We start from the raw sequence: 23,696 nt of genomic DNA, 5'->3' as shown, positions 1-23,696 counted from the left end.
AGCACTTTGGGAGGCAGAGGCGGGCGGATCACGAGGTCAGGAGATTGAGACCATCCTGGCTAACATGGTGAAACCCTGTCTCTACTAAAAATACAAAAAAATTAGCCAGGCGCGGTGGTGGGCCCCTGTAGTCCCAGCTACTCAGGAGGCTGAGGCAGGAGAATGGCGTGAACCCTGGAGGCGGAGCTTGCAGTGAGCCGAGATCGCGCCACTGCACTCCAGCCTGGGCGACAGAGTGAGACTCCATCTCAAAAAAATAAAAATTAAAATTAAAAAAAGAAGTAGTGCTTTAGGGCTTAAAGGCACTTACATAGCTTATTTCCTTCAAGGTTCAGTTCAGTGAGGTGTGGTATGTGGAACAGCATTAGCTATGTTGAGGAAACTGAGGACCTTACTGGAATTTGCATGCCGTTCAGATTTTTTAAGTTCCCTGTGTGGTTTTTCTTTTCTTTTCTTTTTTTGAGACAGAGTCTCGCTCTGTAGCCCGGAGTGCAGTGGCATGATCTCGGCTCACTGCAACCTCCACCTCCCGGGTTCAAGGAATTCTCCTGTCTCAGCCTCTCGAGTAGCTGGGATTACAGGCGGGTACCACCACGCCTTGCTGATTTTTTTTGTATTTTTAGTAGTGACAGGGTTTCACCATGTTAGCCAGGTTGGTCTCAAACTCTTGACCTTCTGATCCACCCACCTTGGCCTCCCAAAATGCTGGGATTACAGGCGTGAGCCCGGCCGTGGTTTCTTATATCATACTGTTAAGTGTGCTTTTGAAGCTTTAAAAAGCAGTGTTAACCCTTTCTTAAAACAGATTTCAGGGAAGACAGACGTTTAAAACATTAGCCTTCTCTCCCCATCTGGAGTATGGTTTGGAAGTCATTGCTTTGTAGTAAGGCATTATTTTCCTAGTACATTGCCAAGGTCCAACAACTGTTAAATCAACAAACTAAGATTTTCTTCTAAATTTGTATCGGATTGTGACTTTGCTTGCTCCCTTTCATCACCCATTAATGCTTAGTAAAGCCAGTATGGACCTCACGTATCTAAACCCTTCCCTGAAATGCATCTCTCTTTTCATACCACTCCAGTGGGAACTCCTGTTGGATTTGTTTCTGGGCCCTGACAGATTAGCAGGAAAAGAAAGGGCTTTAGAAAAGTGAGAGAGGAGTGCAGAGGTTAGAGGGGAATCAGCAAATTTAATGTCATGATTATCAAGAATGTTTCCAGAAGGCAGCGCTCATCAGTCCTTGACAAAAAGGCTGATGAAAAAAATGGAGTTTAGTGCAGCTGCTCACCTCTATAATCCTAGCAGTTTGGCAAGCTGAGGCAGGAGGATCACTTAAGTCCCAGATTTTGAGGTTGCAGTGCGCTATGATCACAACACTGCACTCGGCCTGGGTGACAGAGCTAGACTCTCTCTAAAAAAAAAAAAAAAAAAAAAAAAAAAAAAGGAGAATGAGAAATGCCATTTAATTTTGAGCCTGGCAGGTCTTTGGTGACCTTTGAGACTAGTTTACTGTGGAGTGTTGAGGTAAAGTAGGACTGAATCGCATGTAGAGGGGTTTGCGTGTATTTAGGAGAAGCATCAGGAAATTGGCACTGAAGGGCAGGAGAAAGCTGGCCCAGCAGCCTGGAGGGGTAGAGGTGTTCAGGAGTATGTTTTAGAGTCTGGTGGGTTTTTTTTTTCTTTCTGCATGGGAAAGTTTGAACTTTTTGTAACCAAGTGTTCTATTCACTGATAAAGTAAAAGAGGAATTAGGTAAAGACCACATGTTTATCTGAAAAAGAAGCACACATTTTTGTGAAATGAAAGAAGAGAGGAGTGAAAATAGAAATTTTCATGTGGGGAGAATTGAAGTTGAGATAGCAAGGAATACCAAGACAACAAAGTCCTTATAAAGAACACATTCAGTACTTGTAAGATGTTATTTTCCAAAACGTACACTTTTGGGTTGCCTATCAGACTGGAGATGTATGCCTGTTGAGTCACGTTACACTGAATTTATTTAGGAAATAATCTGACACACAGAAGTTTCACTTCTCCTGCCACTTGTGAAGGATTTGTCTCATTGGTATGGCGTCAGCCTGGTGAGATAGGACTTGCTTGTGGTTTGGAAGCTGTCTGTGGGCAACTCCAAGAGCTGTTGTGCTCTGTCTTTTTGTGAACCTTCTGTGCTTATGGAAACAGTTCCCAGCATGTGCTCCTCAGGAATGAGTCTGAGTGACAGAGGTGCCAGTAGGCTATAAGATGGTAGCAATGACCTTAGCTAGTCTTTTTTGTTTGTTTTGTTTTGAGACAGAGTCTCTCTCCGTTGCCCAGGCTGGAGTGCAGTGGCGCGATCTCGGCTCACGGCAACCTCTGTCACCCAGGTCCAACCTGTGTCACCCAGGTTCACGCCACCGTGCCTGGCTAATTTTTGTATTTTTATTAGAGACGGGGTTTCACCATATTGGCCTGGCTGACCTTAGCTAGTCTTTCTTAAGAGGCTGGGAGCCTGAGGACAGTTGAGAGGTACTGGGCTAGTTAAACCCCAGGCCCTTTCCCTGCGAAGGCTCTATGGCAGATACCACTTGGGGCTATAGAAGCTGTTACTTACAGTGTAAATTCTGGATTTCAATGCAGAGGGCACACATAGGGCTGCTAATTTTATTTTGTTTTGCAATGACATTGAAAAAAAGTCATTGTTTACCGTTGCCAGCATTTTATAAAAGGGAGGATACTTTTTAATCACAAAATATGAAGAAGTTTATTATTATTATTATTTTTTGAGATGGAGTCTCCCTCTGTCATCCAGGCTGCAGTGCAATGGCACGATCTTGGCTCATTGCAGCCACTGCCTCCTGGGTTCAAGGAATTCTCCTGCCTCAGCCCCCTGAGTAGCTGGGATTACAGGCATGCACCACGACGCCCAGCTGATTTTTGTATTTTTTGTAGAGACAGGATTTCGCCATGTTGGTCAGGCTGGTCTTGAACTCCTGACCTCAGATGCATCCACCCACCTTGGCCTCCCACTGCGCCTGGCCAGGAACTTTATGAGAATGAAAGACAAACCTTTATATTGAGTAAATTAAAATTTATGAAAAAAAGTAATGTTTTCTCTTATTCTTACCACTCTTGTGAGAACAACTGACCTGCAGCACTGAAGCTGTTCATTTTTGAGAAATTTGTCCTAAATACTTGTCCTCCCTCCTCCCCACTTTCTCACAAGTAAAAGAAAGGGAGCTTGAAAGCTGGAGTGCTATCCGCTTACATGTGAGGGAGAGGAGGGTTGCCCATAGGAAATTTTTATATTGGGCCCATTTCTAAGCCACCCTCGCTTGAGCTCATCTCTGACAACTTACCTTATATCAAATACCTCGTATTTTAATCATGTATTGTTGGACACTCCCCCACCCCCCAATTTGGCTGGTAGTTTTATGAGAGAAGGCATTAATTTTTACCATTTTTGTGTATCTTACTAGAATTTTGCCATATTCATTAAATGGAACTGATTGCTAGTCTAAACTTACTACCAGTTGCCTCACTAAACACTCCTGGCCAAACAGTATCTAGTGCCAGCTCTAGTTCAGCCTGCCTTTGCCTGAGGCCAGATCCTTCTGCTCTGCCCATGGAAGCTGGTTGAGAGGAAGTGATGTTTAATCCTTGACCTACTTTTCATCTTCCCAGAGAGTAATGTGCCTGCAGCTGTTCTTTCACTCGCTTGTTAAATTCTTGCTTTCTTTTACTCCTTAAGGGAGGTATGAGGCATGGAAATTTTCCTCCATCTCCAACGCTGCTACTCCTCACTCCACCTGAGCACATGCCCCATGACTCTCCATATTACCTGCTCCCACCCTTGTGACTTTGATATCCATGTGGATGACCCATATCTATCTGCTTACCAGTGTCTGCTTACCAGGTTCTTCATCCAGGAACATTAGCCCAAATGAAGCTTCACTCACCTGAGCAACAGTTGGCCATGCCGTAGCAAATGGAGTGGCCTTTGTAATACAGAGATTTGAGTCCAGTCTTTGCCAGTTAGCAGCTGAATGACCTTAAGTTAAGGTTAATTACTTAAAGTCTCTGGGCCTCAGTTTCCTCTAATGCAAAACAGGGATATTCTCTCCAAAATGGTATTGAGGAACTTTCTGTGGCTTTGCCTTACCCAGTTCATTGAGGGTAAACTGTCTTCCCTGGTTTTTAAAGCCCTTAATGATTTGGCCTCAACCTGCCCATCCAGCAGGCAAAATTCTTTGGTACCTAGCATAATACTGAACAAATACTAAGTCTGAATATGTATTTTTATTGGTTTATTATATTATTATAAAGCACATAAGCATTTATTTCGTACTCTCATTGTTTCATGCCTAACAGTCCTGACTGCTGGAGCCACTGAAATTTTCATTTACTTTGTTTTGAAGAAGCAGTTCAGAACCATGTCCTGTGTGCAGGTTTTGCACACAGCAGGTGTGTAAGGATGTCTTGAAGTAAGGGATGGTTCTTCTGACATTGCTGAAGGAGAAAATCATTTTACTCTACCAGACTGAAATTCAGAGCTCAGCCCTTTGCTCCCAGCTTGCTCTCACCGCTGTCTGTGCTTGGCTTCTGGATGCTTTCACCTTGACTACATGAAGATGAACGTTCTGGCCCGCTCAGGTTTCTGTAGGGTTGAGCTGCCACTACTGCTCCTTTGATGCTGGTGACTGCACCTCACTAAGTTAGCTGTTCGGCTAGACAAATCTTTAGCGCTGTGGTTTTACCTTTTTAGCAATGTTTTAGCTGGTGTGCTTCCTTGTGGCTTTGTGTGGGGCTCATTGTTAATGGAAACGCACATTAACAAAACACTAAAATGGCCAAACATCAACAATTACTTTAGTTAACAAAATTCTGGGAGAGGTACAATTAGTAGTCAGAAATGGACTGTATTAAAGTGGCTATCCTATGAGTTTATCTTGATACTATCTTACCTCATGCTTCTGTGGTGTTGAATGTGCCTTGTGTCTAAAGCTGTGGGTCCTGGTTCTTACAAGAAGCACAACCCAACCAAGGTATCAAGTGAAGTGACTAAAAGTATTCATTTTGCTTAAATGTGTTTCTTTCCCATATACTTACCCCTTTATTTGCTATAAGCCATAAACATTGAAATGGTGTTTTTTAAAGAATATGAAGCCTTATTTTTTAACTTCTTGAAATAAAACTAGGTAGTACCTAAAATAGCATGTACACTATATTTAAACTATTGCATATAATAGTAAATGAATCCATTAGGCATGTAACTAATGGTGAACATTCTTTGAAGTAAAATGAAAATGCATGATTTGATTGTTTTTCGAAATGTTAATATATAAACAGACAAGGATATATATATATGTAAAGTCACATTTTATTTATTTAGTAAGTGATGACTTCACCAAACGCTACACAGCCGTGCTTGGGATGATGCTTGGGATGTCTGTTTAACAATACCACGGGGAGACTGCACAGGCCAGAAAGAGACAGTCTGCATTCCCTTCTGCTCCTTAAAGACAGAATGGAGACGTCTTATTTGTATCTGTGTTGATGCCTTCAGAGGATCTGTGGCTTATGATAATTCTTTAGTATTGTTTCTATGAAGTAGTTATGATTTCCCCAGAGACAATTTTGTTTCCATTGCCAGTGATCTCGTCCAGGTTGTTAGACCTCTGTAGCCTCTTTAATTAGGCTCTCTGCTTCACTTATTGAAGGCTCTAAGTAGCTTCTTGTTTCTGAATTGTTTGGTGTTTTCAGTGTTTGGGGTTACCTATTTCTGAAGACAGTGACTGGTTTTCTGTTACCTCACTCCTGATATGGAAGGGAGACAGGGAAGTGCTCGGAGGAGAAGGGTGGGTCCCTGGCGAGGGCTCCACCCCCGGGCCTGTGCCCACAGACCTAGGTGAAGACAGGCACTCCTGCCTTCACGTCCAAATGTTACATTTCCCAAGACCACTCTGACCCGCCATGCCCCCATTCTGTGCCTGTAAAAACCCCAAGACCCTAGCAGGAAGACACACAAGCTGGATGCCGAGGGAAACACATTGGCGAAGGAACACACAGGTGGATGGACGTCGAGAGGAATGCACTGGTGTAGGAGCACACCGGGATGCCAGCAGGCCATCGACTGGCGGAACAACACAAAGTTTGGCTGGGGCAGTTGGAGAAGAGTTGGGCTACCAAGCGGCCAGACTCCAGGGGAAAACCATTTCCCTTCTGGCTGCCCCATCTGCTGAGAGCTACTTCCACTCAATAAAACCTTGCACTCATTCTCCAAGCCCACATGTGATTCTATTCTTTTGGTATGCCAAGGCAAGAACCCCAGGATACAGAAAGCCCTCTGTCCTTGCGATAAGGCAGGGGTCTAACTGAGCTGGTTAACAGAAGCCGCCTATGGACAGCTAAACTAAAAGAGCATCCTGTAACATATGCCCACTGGGGCTTCAGCTGTAAACATTTACCCCTAGACACTGCCGTGGGGTCGGCGCCTCACAGCCTGCCTGTCTGTATGCTCTCCTAGAGGTTTGAGCAGCGAGACACTGAAGAAGTGAGCCACACCCCCATCACACAGCCGCAAGTGGGACAAGGGAACCGTTCGCATTTCACTGCTATAGACAGTGCAAAGCTATTAAAATCTGAATTGCTTAGCAGGCATGTAAGGTCCTCTCTGATCTGGTCTCATTTAGTCTTTCAGGTTCCATCTTCACCTTCATTTCTGCAGGAGAAACACATCTCTGTACCAAAAGTTCTTGGGTTTGGTCACCCTTTCCCCTGAAAAAAACCTATTAAGCTCTGTAAGCATAACTTAGATACCATTACACTATGAAACCTTCTCAGTTTTCCATAGAATACATTTCTGTGTTCTGTCTGTTCCTTTGAAAAAATTTTTTTAGTTTGTATTGTACTATATATGGTACAGTGTGCAATGAACTATATGTCCCTGGCATATAGTTATCCCTGAACTATATGTGGTGAATCTATAATATTAAGCTAATATGTTATGCTTGATTTCTGGGAACCAAGTAGATGATCATTTGGAAAAATATACCACCCTTGTGCATGGCAGAGGAACTTCAATTGGTAAAGAATTGTGTCACATGGTTATAGGTTGTAAGATATTATCTTTTTCCTTTCCGTCTTACCTTTCTTATTTACTTATTTATTTTTTGAGACAGAGTCTTGCTCTGTCACCCAGGTTGGCATGTAATGGTGCCATCATGGCTTACTGCAGCCTCAAACTCCTGGGCTCAGCCATTTCTCCCACCTCAGCCTTCCAAGTAGCTGGGGCTACAGGCATGCACCACCACACTCAGCTAATTTTTTAATTTTTTTGTAGAGACAGGGTCTCCCTGTGTTGCCTAGGCTGGTCTTGAACTTGCGACCTCAAGCAATCCTCCCACCTTGGCCTCCCAATAGTTTTCATTTTTATTGAAATTATGCACTAACATAGTTTAAAGACTTTAATATTTGTTTGTTAAAAAAAAAAAAAAACTATTCCCAGCATTTTGCTCTCTAGCGGCAACTACTTGTACGTCGTTGAGCCGAGTACTTTGTTGTTTATATCCTGCGTTTAGGTATATCCTCATATTACTCAAATACTTTGTATTTCAATTTTTACCAATAACTCTTGATTCACGACAATGGATGATGACAACTTAGTTCTTTCCTCCCCAGTCACACTCTTCCTTTATCCTGTTTTGCTTAGATCAATGTTGATAAAATACTCACTGTCTATATTATGTGAGCATTATTCACATGTAGCAAACTGTGGTTACTTTGCCTTCTTTGCTTGACTACTTCCCTCCCCAAGTTAATTATTCTCTCACCTTTTCTCCTCTCCCTTTCTCCCTTCTGTCTCCTTCCCTACCCACTACATATATATACTTGTCACAAATTCAACCCCAGATGCCTTCACAATTATCTAAAAGTCCTCAAAAGACAATCAGATGCATAGGTTTTATATAAATTTTATCCTTTTTTTTTTTTTTTTTTTTGAGACGGAGTTTTGTTCTTGTTGCCCAGGCCGGAGTGCAGTGGCGCGATCTCAACTCACCGCAACCTCCGCCTCCCGGGTTCAAGCGATTCTCCTGCCTCAGCCTCCCAAGTAGCTGAGATTACAGGCATGCGCCACCACGCCTCGCTAATTTTCTATTTTTAGTAGAGATGGGGTTTCTCCATGTTGGTCAGGCTGGTCTCAAACTCCCGACCTCAGGTCATCCACCCACCTCAGCCTCCCAAAGTGCTGGGATTACAGGTGTGAACCACTGCACCCAGCCTGAATTTTATCTTTTTTGAAGAAATCTCTCCCCAGAGCCATCTGACCTCTTCTGGTTTTAACAGGCTACCTGCTAATTCTGTTTATAGCTGTCATACCGGATTCTCTTGTCACTGTCGTTTGGGGAATTCTCTTTACTATTCTACATAGAAGTTTTGTTTCCTTTATCTTTTTCTTGTTTATGCCCTTATTTTGCAGAGTACATCCCTCAGTAACTTCCTGAAAAAGGATTCTTGGGAGGTAATTTTTTAAGAGACCTCAAGTATCTGAAAAGATCTCTATTCTTCCCTAGCACTTGATTGATAGTTTGTCTGGTGTGGAATTTGTATTGGAAATCACTTTGAAGACATTGCTTCAGTGCCAGCTTACTCCCACTATTGCTTTTGAAATCTAAAGCCAGCTGATTTGGGGTTTCTTACACATTACTTCTTTTTTTCTCCCTGGAAACTTGATGTGCCACCTTGTGTAGGTCAGTTTTCCTCCAATGTACTGTGCCTTTTCAATGTGGAAACTCATGGCCTGGTAAGTTTTAAGTTATTTTGGACTTCTTCTCTGTTTACCCTTTCTGGATCACTCTCACTATTCAAATCTTTGTCCTTCCTATAGTCCTTTAGTTGTTGTATCTTTTCTCGCCTGTTTGCAGCCTTTCTTCTACTTTCTTGGAAGATTTCAACTTTATCTTTTATTGAGTTTTTGAAATATTTTGTTTGCTTGCTTTTGTTTTTAATTTCCAAAAGCTACTTTTTCTCCTCTGAATGTTATTTTGTTTTGGGTTTATTCTTTTTTTATAAGTGCAATGCATTCTGTCTCTCTGGATATTAATAAGTTTATTTTGAAATTCTCCCTATAATTTCTGTTTTCTGTAGTTGGATATCTTCTAGTTTGTTTTGATTTTTGATTTTTATGTTAGAAAAGAACCATGTTCCTCAGTTATCTGTTCCTTAGTTAGGAAGGTCTTTCCTCTAAGTCGCTCATATTCCCCAGAAGAGACTGCCTCGAGGGCAAAGGCCGGCCTGTGTTCTGGGAGCTGAGTGGAGAAAGAAAACTGGGGTCTTACTGTCCTGCATGCATAAGCTCTTTTTCAGTACAGCACCTCTGCCCTCATCCATGTTAATGACCACTGGTGCAGAGACCCTCTATTTCAACTTCTGAAAATAAATTTCAGACTGTCAGGATTTCTCTTTCTGTGTAACAAATTACTGCAAATTTAGCAGCCCAAAACAATACACACATTTAGTATCTCGCAGTTACTGTGGGTCAGGAATCCAGGCATAGCTTAGCTGAGCCCTCGGCTCAGGGTCTCCCTTGGCTGTAGTCAAGGAGTCAGCTGGCCTGTGTCCTCATCTGTAGCTCTTACAAGGTCACATAGTTGTTGACAGAATTCAGTTCCTTGCAGCTATGGGACTGAGGCCCAGGCAACTCCTAGAGGCCGCTCATAGTTCTTTAGCCCTTTTCTTGGTAGTTTATGTCATAGGAGCTTGCTTCTTCAAGGCTAGCAGGAGACTCTTCAGTCAGTTAAGACTTCGTTCTTTTTTTGAGATGAGGTCTCACTCTGTCACTCACCTAGGCCGGAGTGCAGTGGTGCAATCTCGGTTCACTGCAGCCTCAACTTCCTGGGGCTCAGGTGATCCTCCCACCTTAGCCTCCCGAGTAACTGGGATGACAGGTGCATGCCACTATGCCCGGATGTGTTTTGTATTTTTTTAGAGATGAGGTCTCACAATGTTGCCCATGCTGGTCCCTAACTCCTGGGCTCAAGCAGTCTGCCTGCCTCGGACTTCCAAAGTGCTGGCTCACAGGTGTGAGCCACTGCACTTGGCTGGAATAGGACATGTTTGTAAGTCAGCACCCTTCTCTGTTTGGGGATAACGCTTTGGACTCCTTGGTATTAAATGACTATTTGAATCATTTTGGAAAGCAATTGATACCAACATGAGGTAGCATATGACTCTGCCGTCTGTTAACTTACAAGCCAGTTTCGTGCCTGACCAGTGGCCACCAGTATTTGCTTACCAGTCATTCTAGGCTTGTTACATTTAGGTAGCTGTGAAATGTCCCACATCAGCCCTCCATCTGTGGGCCTCTTTAGCTGCTGCTGCTGCAGCATCTAGCTTTTTGAAAGCTATTGTCTACTGCTCAGCTAGAAGGGTGTATGTAGACAGCAGGACCAAGGATTCGCTTGGGTGAAAGAGTTGGCAATGAGAAAGCAACCAGACCCTCCCCTCCAAGCCCAGCCCTGTATTTGACATGCAGGGCATAACCTCACTCATTCAGTCTCTCAGCCCTATGCAAATATAAACAGCCTTCCTCTTGTCTCTCCAGGCCAGCTGGGGCCAAGAAAGAAGCCAGTGATTCCCCCAAGTGCAGTAAATAGCTCTCCTCACCTCCTGACCCTGTTATTTCCTGGTAGTTCTGAGTTGTGGATCCTGCAGTGGAGAGGGAGGGAACAAAGAAGTTGCAGAGGCCTCAGCTTCACAGAGCATTGAGCAGTGGGTGATATTGTATCCTCAGGCAGGGGTTGACCTCACATTTCAGTGCAGGTCATTCTAATGACTGCTGGACCTCCCAGTGCCACTGTGAACTAGAATGGAATAGAGTGAAGTGGATCTGAATTCCTGGACTATGGGACCAACCTAACTTCTGAGCTGGAGAAAGTAGGTCTCATGTTCTGTACCTGCTTTTTTTTAGCTCTAGGGGGAAAAAAAGAATTGTGCATCTTTCTTGTTCTCTTTGCAGCTTAGGGGCATAACATTTGGACTGTAATTGAACTGATGCTTGTTTCCCCAAAATGTCTTTGGTTTTCATTAAGGTGGGGGATTCTCTGCATTTTTGGAGTCATCACATTATTATGGAAATTTCTCTCCTCCACACTAAGTACTCTGTGCGGTATGCTTTTATTTTCACCTAATTCATTTCTGCAAATAAAGTGATTTAATTTTTGGTATTAAGAAATTTTAATAACACCTTTTGGCAGATCACAAGATTTTCTTGTTCTTATTTAATCCTAGCTTCCATCCAAATGTGAAAGAGAAATGAAATAATAAGGTAGGAAAGGCAGACCAGTAAATGTGATTAAATAACTTTTGTGTTGAGTCCTAAGACAGGTAACTTTATTTTAAGCTTCATGGGTGTAGTAAAAATATATCACCTTAAGAAAACCTGGATTGCCATTAGCCAGAACTGACTTCCAGGCTTTCTGACTTTGTACAAACAAATCACTTAATCCTGAATCCTTCTCCTCATCTTTTTTTTTTTCCTCTTTGTTTTTAAATATATTTCTTTATTTTGTATTATTTTCTTATTGCCTTTTTTATATTTTATGTATTTTATTTTCCTCATCTTTAAAATGGATACATGTTACCTTTCCCGATTCAAAGATTCTGGGCCAAGATCAAAAGAAGTCAAAGTTTATGAAGGAACTTTGAAAATTATATATTTCTCCGCAAATGTTAGGGTCCTTTTCTGTCTTTGATTTATGTTGGTTCTTGGAGTGATATTTTAGATGTACAAATAGTAGGTCAGAACAAACCTGTATGTAATAAATTCTGGAGAACTGAGTTCAAACTTTTGTTTTGCTTATATTTGCATAAATTATCATCAACTTTGTTCAGGTGTAATTTACACACAATTAAATTCACCCATTTCAAGTCTTCCATGTGTTTTGACTGTTTAGATAAATTGACAAATAATTATCTTAGCTAACAGTTGGTATTTCTACATTAAAGAAGGGAGAAAGAGCACCCTCTTTTGGTAGAAGTTTCTCCTGTGTGGGCTCTCCGGTCCCCCTGTCTCATTTCAAAAGCAGATTTGCATCCTGCTGTTGGAGTAAACTTGAGCCCTTTCATTTATACTGGTGCAGGTTTTGTAGTCTCTTGGAGATTCAGTATCTCAGTCCCATGTCTGAGAGCAAAGGAGAAGGAAGAGGGTAGGAAAGAGCACCTGAATTGAATAGAGGAGGGAGCAGAGAAGGCAAAACAGTGAGATAGTGTCCATTTAGTCTGAGTATTTCCAAATTTTCCAATAAAATGTCAGTGGAAGCTTTTATCATAAGGCCAAAATCTGTCCTTCAGTGTGACCACAGAGCCACAGGAGACCCAAACCCCTTGTAGTCACTGATTATTTTCATTGGGCTATAGATGGGAATGGCAGCAGTCGTAAATATTTCTTATGAATGAGTGTTCTAGATATTCTTTACCCAAAGATGTAGCATATCAGTGGGTCACTATTGAAAACACGTTTGGAATGAAGCAGGAAAATGAGTCAAAAGATCTTCCCTCAGTTCCTAAGCAACTTTGTTGTAAAAATAACTGTGAAAACTGGGCTTAAATGAAACACAGGTTCGAATGGCTGGAGTAAGAATATTGATAGCCCAGATTCAGTATCCCCCCCACCTTTCCAAGTCCTTAAAGCATTGGCTTTCTACTCAGAAACACTACTTACCCTAGGGTGACCATAGTTACTTTTATTATTTTTATTTATTTATTTTTAGATGGAGTCTCCCTCTGTTGCCTAGGCTGGAGTGCAGTGACACGATCTCGCTCACTGCAACCCCCACCTCCCGGGTTCAAGCTACTCTCCTGCCTCAGCCTCCCGAGTAGCTGGGACTACAGGCACCCGCTAACACACCCGGCTAATTTTTGTATTTTTATTAGAGATAGGGTTTCACCATATTGGCCAGGCTGGTCTCGATCTCTTGACCTTGTGATCTGCCTGCCTCAGCCTCCCAGAGTGCTGGGATTATAGCCGTGAGTCACCGCGCCCGGCCACTTTTACTTTCTCTTATTACTTTACTTCCTATATTAATAGGTAGATTAGATTCCATCTCTTGTACCTTTATTTTGTCCTTCAGAATAGAAATTGGGAAGTAAACACAGTTTTTTTTTTTTTTTTTAATCTCAATAATTGGAATCTGTTTGAAGGAGAAAATCCCCTGCATCCCATCCTGCAAGTATAACCACTATTAAGTTCGGGTATATTTATATCTTACAAAAATGTTTGTTTTGCATACTGTTGTGGAACTTGTTTCTTTCAGTCCTTCTGGATTGCTTTCCTTGTTCAGTATGTATACCTCATCTTATTTAAGAGCTGTGCAGTATACCGTCATATGGTTGTACTCCAATGAACCTATCTCCTGTCAGTAAGTTAGCTCATTCCAAATTTTTTTCATCATATATAAGTAAGAGTCTCCAAAATATCCTTATACTATAGTCACATGCACGTGTCCAGTTACTTCCTTAGGGTAAGTTCCAAGAAGCAGAATTTCTGTATCAAAGTGTTTACTGGAAGTTTTTGCCATTCTGATAGGTAAAAGTACCAGAGTGTTTAACTTGTATTTCTTTGAGTCTAAGTAAGATTGTGCATCTGTTTATTTGCCATATGTTTATTTTCCACTTTTGAGAACTGCCTGTGTACTTTATCCATTGTTATTATTTAAATTAGTCAAGATATTAGCCCTGAATCATGAACTGAAAATGCCCCCCGCCCCCAACCTTTTTATAAATTTTATGGTATCTTTTTTTTTTTTTTTTTAAGGATTTTCGATTTTTATGTAGTCGGATCTGTTGGTCTTTTCCTTTGTGTGTGTGTGTGTGTGTGTGTGTGTGTGTGTGTGTGTGTGTGTGTGTTTTAACTTAAGTGATGTCTCAGTTTTGGTCATTCCCGCACTCCTGCCTGCCCCCTCACCCCAAGGTGACTCGTGAGATGAGAGCTCAAATACAAGTAGTTTATCTCCAGGTACAAAGAACAAAGGGAAGCTAAGGAAGAAAAGATAGTCAATAAAAGATGTCTCATCTGGGCTCAGTGGCTCATGCCTATAATCCCAGCACATTTGGGAGGCTGAGGCAGTCGGGGATCACCTGAACTCAGGAGTTCGAGATCAGCCCAGGCAATATAGCGAGATCCTGCCTCAAAAAAAAAAAAAAAAAAAAATGTCTTATTAAGCCAACCCCCACAGGGAAAATTGCCTATGCAGAAACTGGGAAATTGGGCAGAACACTTGCCTCAGAATGATCCCGCCCAAATTATCAGTTATTCATTGAGGGCTGCTCTTGCGGGGAGTGTTCCAGTTATTTATTGCTACATAACAAAATACTCTAAACAAAAGCCACCATTTTTTATTATGATTATAATCTTTCATAGATACAGAGTTTGGAGCTGGGTTCAGCTGGTTGGTTCCTACTGAAGCTTTCTAATGCAGTTACAGGGGCTAGGACTGGAGTCATCTGAAGCCTTCCTCACTCACATGTCTGGTCTTCCACCTGGGCTGGGAAGGCCCACATAGCTGAGGGCTGGAACACCTTGGGCTCCTTGGCTAATTCTCATTCTTGATGTGGTCTCTCCACACGGTCTCTGCAGTAGTAGGCTTCTTGTGTGATGTTTAGAGTTTCCAAGGCACATAGAAAGGGAGAGACAGACAGCTGCAGGATGAGATGGGGGGCCGGGGGGACCGTAGCTCCTTTTTTTAAAAAAAAGCCAGTTGTGAAGTCACACTTTTATCACTTTAGACTTAAATATCACCAGCCCATATTCAGAGGGAGGGGAATTAGATTCTGCCTCTTTGAGCAGTTTCAGTCTGTGGACAATGTTGTAAAACTGCCACAGGGAGTTAATTTACCTGTATTTCTGCCTATTGCTATGGGCAGAGCAGCTGTAAGCACAGAGGCGCAGATAGGGGTAGCTAGAACTTGGCCATAGCACACCAGAATCCTAAGGGATGTGTTGGTGAGGCACTGACAGCTTCTGCTATAGTTTGTCAGTGAAGGAGTTCAAGTGGCTTCTCTTGTTTCCAAAACTATAAAACTGTTCACTTATATTTTCTTCAAGTTCCTATTTAAAATTCTTAGCTTAACTTTTGTTTTTTAATGTCTGGGAGTAAGAATCAAGCACTTATTTTAATGGTTAGCCAATTACACCAAAATAATTTAAAAATAATCTGCCCAGTGGTTCTCAAACTCTTTGGTTTCAGGACCCCATTACACTCTTAAAATTTATTTCAGACCCCAGCATCTTTTGATTATATGGTTAACAATTATGGATTTTTACCATATTCAAAATTAAAACAATTATTTAAAACATCTATGATTGATTTTAAAATAACAAAAAACATATTAATATAAATAACATTTTAAATGAAAACTGTTTTTCAAAATTAAACAGCCTAGGCTGGGCACAGTTGCTCATGCCTGTAATCCCAGCACTTTGGGAGGCCAAGGCAGGTGGATCACGAGGTCAGGAGATTGAGACCATCCTGGCTAACATGGTGACACCCCGTCTCTACTAAAAATACAAAAATTGGCCGGGCGTGGTGGCGCATGCCTGTAGTCCCAGCTACTCAAGAGGCTGAGGCAAGAGAATCGCTTGAACCCGGGAGGCAGAGGTTGCAGTGAGCCGAAATCACGCCACTGCGCTCCAGCCTGGGCAACAGAGTGAGACTCCATCTCAAAAACAAAAACAAAAAAATTAACCCAGAAGACTGGTACTATTTCACATATTTGCAGATGACTTTAATGTCTGACTTACTAGCAGACAGGTAGATTTTCATACCTGTTTCTGCATTCAGGCTGTGGCCCTCTCACACCTGGTGTAGATTCAGGAAAATCTCACAGTACAAATGTGAGAAAATGGGAGTAAAAATGGTAAGTCATGTTTTAGATTTATGAAAATAGTTTGACTTTATGGGGCTCCCTTGAAAGGTTCTTGGGAGAACTGCCTAGTTTTTCCCTGATGATGTAAATGCTACCTTCAGCTGAAGGCATCTTTATCCTCTAAATTCACATGAGCTCTGTACTGAGGGAAGATACCAGGAGCTGGACCTAGGATGAGAGACCCCACAGCCCTGGGAGGATACTACAGGTGGAGGTTGATGCAGCAGCAAAATTGTCAGAATTAGGCAGTCGGGCGCGGTGGCTCACGCCTGTAATCCCAGCACTTTGGGGAGGCTGAGGCGGGCAGATCATGAGATCAGGAGCTCGAGACCAGCCTGACCAACATGGTGACACCCCGACTCTACCAAAAATACAAAAATTAGGCAGGCATGGTGGCGTGTGCCTGTAATCCCAGCTACTCGGGAGGCTGAGGCAGGAGAATCGCTTGAACCCGGGAGGCGGAGGTTGCAGTGAGCCAAGATGGCACCACTGCACTCCAGCCTGGGCGACAGAGCAAGACTCCATCTCAAAAAAAAAAAAAAAAAAAAGAGACCGGCAGGAGAGTTTCAGGCTGATTGACCAGTGCAGGGAGATGTTCTGATTCCTTCATAAATAGGGTAACCATATAACATGCTTCTTTCAGGCGCTTGGCATTGAACTAGTTTTGTCATTTTACTTGCTTGCTACCTACCCCCACTACTACCCTGACAGGCCAGAAGGGAAAGAGCGGTTCCTTAGCTCACTGTACTAATAACTCCTCATTCAGCCATCCCCAGTTAAGAGTGACCCCCTAATGTCCACATTTTTTTAGGTCTGCTCTTCTTTTGTCTTCCCTACCAGAGTATCTTAACCCTTTACTTACAAGTTACTTCAAAGTAGTTTTCTTTTAAAAATAGTGTCCTTACTCTGTATGCATCTAATTTTTTTCAATATTGGAATGTAAATTTCCAGATGTGCTGGACTGTCACTAGAGCAGCAGCATATACAGTAAAACCTACGATTGAAGGACTAACTGGGCAAGATTGAGCTTTTGTGATGTTTTAATTATTTTACCTAATTTGGAAACACTGTTGTATAATCCCAAACAGTAGTACATATTTGATCATCTAATTAAATATTGCTAACTGTTAGTGTGCCAAGCCCTGTAGTATGTGTGGGAAATTACTACTCCCTAGAGACTTAAATTCTAATGTACAAAAGAGATTGTATCCAAATGACTATAGCATTCTGTGTAAATACCCAGACAAATCTATTCTCTTCCTGGTTTGGAATAAATTTTAAAAATGAACTCTGTAGCTTCCGTAGGCCACAAATCATCTTTGTGCGTCACAAAAAGTTATGTCAAAAATTCCTTTGGAAGTTTATGCTGGAGGAAGACAGTAGGCACCATTTCCTCAGTGTTGGTGTTATAAGACTTTTGGAGGGCTTTGTTAGAAGGCCATTAAATGGCCACACTGTTGCAGATCTTAAGTGCCTGGGATAGTCTCCTTCCCATAGTTAGGAAGATATACCCCCTATTTAGCCCCACCGTGTTCCAGTATAACTTCCTTGATACAGTGGATACCACTAATGTGAATTTTTTTTTTTTTTTTTTTGAGATGGAGTCTCGCTGTGTCGCCCAGGCTGGAGTGCAGTGGCATGATATCATCTCACTGCAGCCTCCGCCTCCCAGGTTCAAGCGATTCTCCTGCCTCACCTTCTGAGTAGCTGGGATTACAGGCGCTTGCCAACACGCCCAGCTAATTTTTGTATTTTTAGTAGAGACAGGGTTTCACTATGTTGGCCAGGATGGTCTCTATCTCTAGACCTCGTGATCTTCCCACCTTGGCCTCCCAAAGTGCTGGGATTACAGGCGTGAGTCACTGTGCCCAGCCAAATACGTGAATTCTTGTGTGTGGGTACTGCTTTTTCTGGGGAGCCCTTTAGGTTGGCTCTAGGTCTGCAAGTTCTTTCCAAGGGATAGTTACCTGAATGGTACACTCCTCACAGTACCAGAGCCTCTTCCTTTCCTCTTCCCCTCACCTTACGTGAGGAGGCCTTCTAACTTAGTTATTAGGACTATGGCAGTGGTCGCCCTGCTTTTTAATAGCACTTACAAAATCGTGTCACTACCCTGTTAGTTTCTTTAGTAAGGTTTTCTCATTTTTCAAGTTCCTTCTGCCACTCGCTTCTAGATTACAAATGGTTACTGTTTTATGAAGCGATGCTGAGGGTAAGAATGTACCAAGTAGATCTCATGGAGAAGGCAGCTTTCACCCGGTATCTCTGGTAGATTGCTACCTTCATAGCTTATCTTCTCTATGAATTTCTTAGCAATAGAAGAGTAAATCAGAAGTGGATTTTTAGTAGTGTGTTTGTCATAGGGAATGTAGATGTAATTGGATTTTTTTTTCATATAAGCATTTTGTAGATTCAGTTTTGGGTTTTTTGTTTTTTGTTTCTTGTTTTTGTTTTTTGTCTTAATAGAGCTAGGCATTACCAGGGTTGATGCATATTTGTTACTGCAAAGAGTTGTAGACAAGGGAGGAGGGAGCTAAATAATATTAATGGTAATTTAAATCTAGAAAATCAGAACTGTGGCTCACTACTGTAATGTCAGTGCTTTCAGAGGCCAAGCAGAAGTATCGCTTGAGCCCAGGAGTTAAGACCAGTCTGAGTAACCTAGCAAGACCCTGTCTCTACAAAAAATTGAAAAATTAGCCAGGTGGGTGATGCACGCCTGTAATCCTAGAAACTCAGGAGGCTGAGATGGAAGGATCACTTGAACCAGCTGTGATTGAGCCACTGCACTCCAGCTTGAGCAACAGAGTGAGACACTGTCTCAAAAAAAAAAAAAAAAAGAAACAGTTGGTATTCATTGCTCTTAATAATCCTCTATAGCTGGCGTCTCAAACTTTAATGTGCATAAGAATCATTTGTTAACATGCACATTGATTGGGTCTGAGGTAGAGTCTGATGTCTGCATTTCTAACAGACTCCCAGGGGATGGATGCTGATGTTGCATGTCCAAAGGCGGCACTTTGAATATCAGTCTACAGAACATTCAGGGTATATGCAAATTAACTTTTAATAATAACAACAGCAACCATATATATTGATCCTTTTTTGGTGTACCAGGCACAGAAAAATAAAGTAAGACTGGGCATTGGAGTCTAGCAGCTGGGATTCAGATCGAAGCTCTTCCCTTTACTAGCTTAACCTTGAGCAAATTTTCTCTAAGGCAGGGTTTCTCAACCTTGGCACTATTGACATTTTAGGCTGAGATCATTCTTTGTGGGGGCTGTCTGGTGCATTGTAGGATGTTGAGCAGCATCCCTGGCCTCTATCCACCAGATGCCATTAGCAGCTCCCTCCCATTTGTGACATTCAGAATGACTGCAAGCATTGCCAAACGTCAGGGGGTGGGGTAGGAGGCAAAATTACTTCCAGTTGAGAACCACTGCTCTAAGGCTACTGTTGAAATATGGGTGTTTGGGGGGCTTTGTGATATGAATGATGTACTTTATATAAGTGACATAGAAGCTTATCATGAAGCTTCCACAGACAAAAGGAGAATAGGCATGCAGTAGCTAATAAGCAGTCTGTGCCACATCTGGCTTTCTGAGGATGATGATAAAGCTTATTCCAAGTGCCAGTTCTTTATTTTTACGAAACATTAGTCATTGCACTATGAGGTAATATCAGGAATTACTTGAGATTTTTAAGTAGGTAGAACTGAGTTTCTACTTCAGTTGATCCCAAGCCTCTGCCCTTTGTTGAAATACGCTGGCACTGTTGCTACCCTGCCCCTGCCTCTGCCCCTTTCTTCATTCTTCCTGCTGCTGTCTGCATGTCTCTTTTTTCCCCCCTACCCTCTAAAGTTTTATTTCACTAACTTGAGGTCAAATGTCACAACTGTGTTCTGGTCAATTTACTATCCTTGCTTGGCTTCCCCAAATGGTAGTACCAAAAGATTTGTGGGGTAGGGAGAAGAGACCACTTGAAGAAGCACTGCATTTACTCATCTTCCACAAGGGAACAGGGTTGGGCATCTGATTATTCAACAAAACAAAGCTTCAGTAGCACCCAGGAGGGCAGACAGGCAAACCAGGCTGTAGACACACTGCATTTGTCAAAATCAGACCAGAGAAAACCTACTCCCCACAGATTAAAAGGTAGCGATAGTCATCATTTCTTTTTCTGTTGCCACAACTTTTTCTTCTTTTAATTATTATCATGTAGTTGTCTCTAGTCCTTCCTTTAGTCCAGGGTTTCCCAATGCTTGAGCCGCAGACCCCGCACTGGTCCCTGGCCCATGAGGAACCACGCGCATAACAGATGAGCAGTGGGTGGGCAGGCCAGCCAGCTGAGCCAAGCTCCATCTGTATTTACAGCCACTGCCCATGGCTTAAATTACTGCCTGAGCTCCGCCTCCTGTCACATCAGATCAGCAATGGCATTAGGTTCTCATAGGAACGTGCAAACCCTATTGTGAACTGCTCACGTGAGGGATCTAGGTTGCATGCTCCTTATGAGAATCTAATGCCTGATGATCTGCTACTGTCACCCATCACCCCCACATGGGACTGTCTAGTTGCAGGAAAACAAGCTCAGGGGCTCCCCACTGATTCTACATTATGGTGAGTTGTATAATTATTTCATTCTATATCACAATGTAATACTAATAGAAATAGAGTGCACAATAAATGCAATGCACTTGAATCGTCCCAAACCATCCCACGCCCCCCGCATCCCCCATCTGTGGAAAAATTGTCTTCCACAAAAGCAGCCCCTGGTGCAGAAAAGGTTGTGGACTGCTGCTTTAGTCCATCTCCTATGATTGCACAGGTAAGCTGCAAATGGCAAGGACTTGATGAGCTCAGTTCACCCCTTGCCAACAATGTATCAATTCCTGAGAGAATGAGTTCCTGAAGTCTTGTTGTTAGCAACTGTAAGTAGAGGGACTGCTTGGTTTTCTATATCCTAGTTATTTTATGAAGTTAAGTTTTAGTTTCTTCCATCCTTCCACATCCACAGAGTCCACAACAAATACAATGCCATCTGTGCATCTGGCATACGACTTCCACAGTGGCCTTACTTTGTCCTAAACACCTACATCCCAGAAGTGGAAAGGGACTGTTTTAGAATTTCCCAAGGTTACCTTAATTTTCTCAGTGTTAAATCTTTTGGTAGGTACAGTATTTACAAATTCATGAGCTGCAGCCTGTATAAGACAGTTGTCTTTCTAGCACAGTACAAACCCGGAAAAACAGTGTGGAAAGACTGAAATGAAGGCCGACTGGACAGGATAGAAGTCTGGTCTGATAGTCCATTTTCCAATTTCCCACTGCAAATAAATGTCCCAAATTGAAATGCTTTCTTCTTGCTTTAGAACTTCTCTTCTTAGGTGATCCAGCTATAAGACTAACCATCCTTCCCTTCTCTTCACTCAGCGTCTGTCCTAGCGTCTGGGGAGGTGCTCTGATACCTGTCCGTGGGCACCAGGGAGGCCTGGGCCACGGCAGACGACAGGGCACCAGGTGGGTGCTGTGTGCCTGGCTGCTCTAACAGTGCTCGCCCAGCAGTCCGCAAGTCTGTTTCTAGCATGCTTATCCTCCTATCTTCCCAGCCTGTCATCCTCTCACTTTTTTTCTAGGGTATGACAGCAGATAACTAAGCCTTCTAAAATTATGCCTAGAATAATATCTGAATTATGGTTTATGTGTTTATAGGCAAGGGTCCTCTCTCCCAATAAAAAATGTAAAAATTCATTTGATAGAAAGATACTTTTAAAAAATTGATTCTGGCCAGGCACAGTGGCCCACGCCTGTGAATCTCAGCACTTTTGGGAGGCCCAGGTGGGAGGATCACTTGAGCCCAAGAATTTGAGACCAGCCTATGCAACCTGGTGAGAGCGTGTCTCTATGAAAAATGTAAAAATTAGACTGAGCATGGTGGCTCACGCCTGTAATCCCAGCACTTTGGGAGGCTGAGGCGGGTGGATCACCTGAGGTCAGGATTTCGAGACCAGCCTGGCCAACATGGTGAAACCCCATCTCTACTAAAAATACAAAAATTAGCTGGGTGTGGTGGCGGATGCCTGTAATCCCAGCTACTCAGGAGGTTGAGGCAGGAGAATTGCTTGAACCTAGGAGGCAGAGGTTGCAGTGAGCCAAGATGGCACCACTGCACCCCAGCCTGGGCAACACGAGTGAAGCTCTGTCTTAAAAATAATAATGAATAAAATTTTTAAAAAATTAGCTGGGCATGGTGGCATTTGCCTTTAGTCCCAGCTACTAGGGAGGCTGAGGTGGGAGAATCACTTGAGCCCAGGAAGTCAAGACTACTGTGAGCCGAGATCACACACTGTGCTCCAGCCTGGGTGACACAGCAAGACTGTGACTCAAAAAATATCCTAAATTTCACTTTGCTTCAGGATGTTCTTTAAAAGAAATCGATAATGTCATTTGAAAATTGAAATGCAGATTTGGTTTCTGACCATTGAAATGGAAGAACAGCAGAGTAGTCTGTAATAAGTTTGTACTGAGAATGGGAATGGGGAAAGACTCACAAAAACATGATTTTAAAACAAAAAGAAAACATGAATGTTACTTTATGGAGTTACCCTGGAAGATTTTAAGTTAGTCCAGGGAACACAACAGATTCTAGTAAGACTGTGCTAATGACAGTCTTTTTGACAGTTGGTTTGTTAATACCTCAAATGATTTGTAGTACAGTTTATACGGTGCAGATGCTGTTTAAGACTGTATATGTGTAAAGCAAAGGTTACTACCAGTTGATAGTTTTTTACTTTGTATACGTATCAGTATAATACTGAGGCATAAGATATGTAGCCACGCTGTCCAGTGGTCATTAGAGAGAAAATGTCTCCAGGATTGTAGGAAAAGCTGTCAGAAGTGAGTCCTTGTTAATTGCGTTTATTCAATGGAGAGTTTCCTATCAGCCAACAGACACAGCTTCCTGTATGACAGAAGTATCGTGGCTCATGGCCATCCCTGCTCCTATTGTTTACATACCTTTATGAAGTCAGAATCCTTTATAGAAAGAAGAAAATATTGTGTTAAAGTAGAAATGACTCATTTTTCTTAAAATCTATATCAGAGTGATATTTATTTTGATTAGAAGAAAAAACTGTTATCTTTTTTTCTTTTTGCCTTGTATGTATTCTGCTTATATTTTGAAAAGTGCTTTTAGTTACAAATAAACCTTAAACCTCTGTGTAGGAAAATGTGAAAGGTATATAGGCATGGTCTCTTCACTTTCTCAGTTACATCCTCTCATGCAAAGGTTCTAATCACAGTTAAATTTCAATGTCTTCAAACAGGGATAAGTGGGCTTTTTAAAAGAGGCACAGTCTTATACTTATTTCTGTAACCTCAATGATACTTTGGTTGGCTGGTTTTAAAAAATCATATTACACAAAACTGAGATAACCCAGTTTAGAGAATCCCAATTAAAATAAGTGCTCAGGTGAAGACAGGGTTGACTTAATGCAAAATGATGAAATGTACTTTTTTGCTCCCATTGTGTCTGGAATTGGTGGGTTCTTGGTCTCACTGACTTCAAGAATGAAGCCGCAGACCCTCACGGTGAGTGTTAACAGTTCTTAAAGATGGTGTGTCCGGAGTTTGTTCCTTCTGATGTTCGGACGTGTTCAGAGTTCCTTCTGGTGGGTTCGTGGTCTCGCTGGCTTCAGGAGTGAAGCTGCAGACCTTCGCGGTGTTACAGCTTTTAAGGCAGCACATCTGGAGTTGTTCATTCCTTCTGGTGGGTTCGTGGTCTCGCTGGCCTTAGG

The 23,696-nt window shown here is 42.3% G+C and overlaps 1 protein-coding gene and 1 pseudogene across 2 annotated transcripts in view; one reads left to right on the top strand and one right to left on the bottom strand.

The window, feature by feature from the left end:
- UBE2E1 (ubiquitin conjugating enzyme E2 E1) overlaps nt 1-23,696 on the top strand; it is an 83,352-nt gene that overhangs the window by 50,204 nt on the left and 9,452 nt on the right. The window lies entirely within an intron of this gene.
- On the bottom strand, nt 20,402-21,487 carry LOC105740290 (annotated as a pseudogene).

The sequence above is a fragment of the Nomascus leucogenys genome, chromosome 4 (assembly GCF_006542625.1).
Source record: "Nomascus leucogenys isolate Asia chromosome 4, Asia_NLE_v1, whole genome shotgun sequence".
In the NCBI taxonomy this organism is placed as follows: domain Eukaryota; kingdom Metazoa; phylum Chordata; class Mammalia; order Primates; family Hylobatidae; genus Nomascus; species Nomascus leucogenys.
Note: the sequence above shows the minus strand (reverse complement) of the source record. Positions and strands in the feature narration are given on the sequence as shown.